Raw genomic sequence first — 2,150 nt, forward strand, 5'->3', positions numbered from 1 at the left:
GGAAAAATCCTTCTGACTTAATTTGAACCTAGGTTACTGCAAAGGGGATGCTGGGATATAGGTTGGTCCTTCACTAAGTAGTTTCAGTTGCTGAGTAGTTACTAGGAGTGAAATTCTACTTCCCTTAGCGCATCTAAATGGCAGCTTTCTAGCCATGCACATGGAGTGTTTGACTTGTGTGCAGACAGATAGTCAACTCTTCCCCCAACCCATGCAATAAGGACATAAGTTTGAGAGTGTTGACTTAGTATGCACAGTTGGCTTCAGGCTGACCGGGCAGGTGCACATAACTGTGCCCCAGTCATGAAAATATAACTTGCCAGAAACCCATTGCCAATGTGTATTAGAAGGAAGAGCATATTCCTGGGTTTTAGTCCCAGCATGTTTGTGGTTAGGACACTCTACCCAAAGAGCCAAAAACCTGGGTTCTGAGGGAACTTGAACCTGCGTCTTGGTTCAAAGCATAGTCATCTAACCTGTGGCATGGTGGTAAGGAAATATCCAGTCCTCTCTGAAGTGCTGCTTTTGGCCTGCTGGTCTGGGGAGCCAAGAGACTGGGAGATGTGGAGCCAGGAGAAAAAGAACAACCAAGTAAGATAACTACTGTCCTGAAAAGGAGCCAGCTTTGGGCATCAGCCTAGTGGCTTGCTCCCAATTGGACAGAAACTTCCCCACTGCTCTCCATCCTCTTTCTCCAGTGACTGTGAAATGCAAGGGGAAGTGTTTCAGCTTCCAGAGGAATTCTGGAGAAAGATCTGGATAATGCCTGACCTGTGATGTGGTGGGGTTTGGTGATTCCCAAACTAGTGGGAATGCACAGGGGAGGCCTAGAACCTGAGTCTCTGGCTTTCTGAGTGAGTGCTTTAACCACTGAGCGATCAGAACTAAACCAAAGTCTACTGATTTTTCTCTTCTCTCTCTCCCTGCTTTTTCCCTGGACTTTCATAGATTTCATAAACATTGGGGCTGGAAGGGACCTCGGAAGATCATCGAGTCCAGCCCCCCGCCTGAAGGGCAGAAAGTCAGCTGGGGTCATAGGATCCCAGCAAGATAAGCATCCAATTTTCTCTTGAAGGTATTCAATGTAGGTTCTTGAACCACCTCTGATGGCAGGCTATTCCAGACCTTGGGGACTTGGACAGTAAAGAAATTCTTCCTTATGTCCAGCCTGAAACAGTCTTGCAGTAGTTTATAACCGGTCGACCTCATCATCCCTTGGGGCGCTCTGGTGAACAAATGTTCCCCCAGATATTGGTGGTCACCCCTGATAAATTTATAGGTGGCCATCAGATCACCCCTGAGCCTGCGTTTTTCCAGGCTGAAGAGCCCCATAGCTCTCAGCCTGTCATTGTAAGGTCTGTTTTCCTGACCTCTGATCATGCGCGTGGCTCTTCTCTGGACTCTCTCAAGCTTCTCCACATCCTTTTTGAATTGTGGGGCCCAAAACTGGATGCAGTACTCCAGCTACGGCCTCACCAAGGCCGAGTACAAGGGGAGAATGACGTCCCGGGATTTGCTTGAGAAGCATCTCCACAGATGCATCTCAAGCAGAACCAAGGAGATGATCCTCCCCCTCTATGCGACACTGGACAGGCCACAGCTGGAGTACTGTGTTCAGTTCTGGGCGTCGCACTTCAGGAGGGATGTGGACAGCATTGAGAGGGTCCAGAGGAGGGCCACCCGCGTGATCCGTGGACAGCAGGGCAGACCCTATGAAGAGAGACTACGGGACCTCAACCTGTTCAGCCTTCGCAAGAGAAGGCTGAGGGGGGACCTGGTGGCTGTCTATAAACTCACCAGGGGGGACCAGCAGGGTTTGGGAGAGACCCTGTTCCCCCTAGCACCCCCCGCAATAACAAGGAATAATGGCCACAAATTGTTAGAGAGTAGGTTTAGACTAGACATCCGAAGGCACTACTGCACAGTCAGGGTGGCTAGGATCTGGAGCCAACTTCCAAGGGAAGTGGTGATGGCTCCTACCCTGGGGGTCTTTAAGAGGAGGCTTGATGTCTCCCTGGCTGGGGTCATTTGAGCCTGATGTTCTCTCCAGCCCAGGCAGGGGGTTAGACTTGATGATCTACAAGGTCCCTTCCGACCCTACTTCTATGAATCTGGATGCAAGCCAGCATTTTGGTCACTTTACCAGCCGC

The 2,150-nt window shown here is 50.2% G+C and overlaps 1 protein-coding gene across 4 annotated transcripts in view; it reads left to right on the forward strand.

Moving 5' to 3' along the window:
- Positions 1-2,150, forward strand: part of LOC102379954 (epidermal retinol dehydrogenase 2-like) — an 18,101-nt gene that overhangs the window by 4,834 nt on the left and 11,117 nt on the right. The gene's annotated exons all lie outside the window — the stretch shown is intronic.

Source organism: Alligator sinensis, unplaced genomic scaffold, assembly GCF_000455745.1.
Source record: "Alligator sinensis unplaced genomic scaffold, ASM45574v1 scaffold999_1, whole genome shotgun sequence".
Classification (NCBI taxonomy): domain Eukaryota; kingdom Metazoa; phylum Chordata; order Crocodylia; family Alligatoridae; genus Alligator; species Alligator sinensis.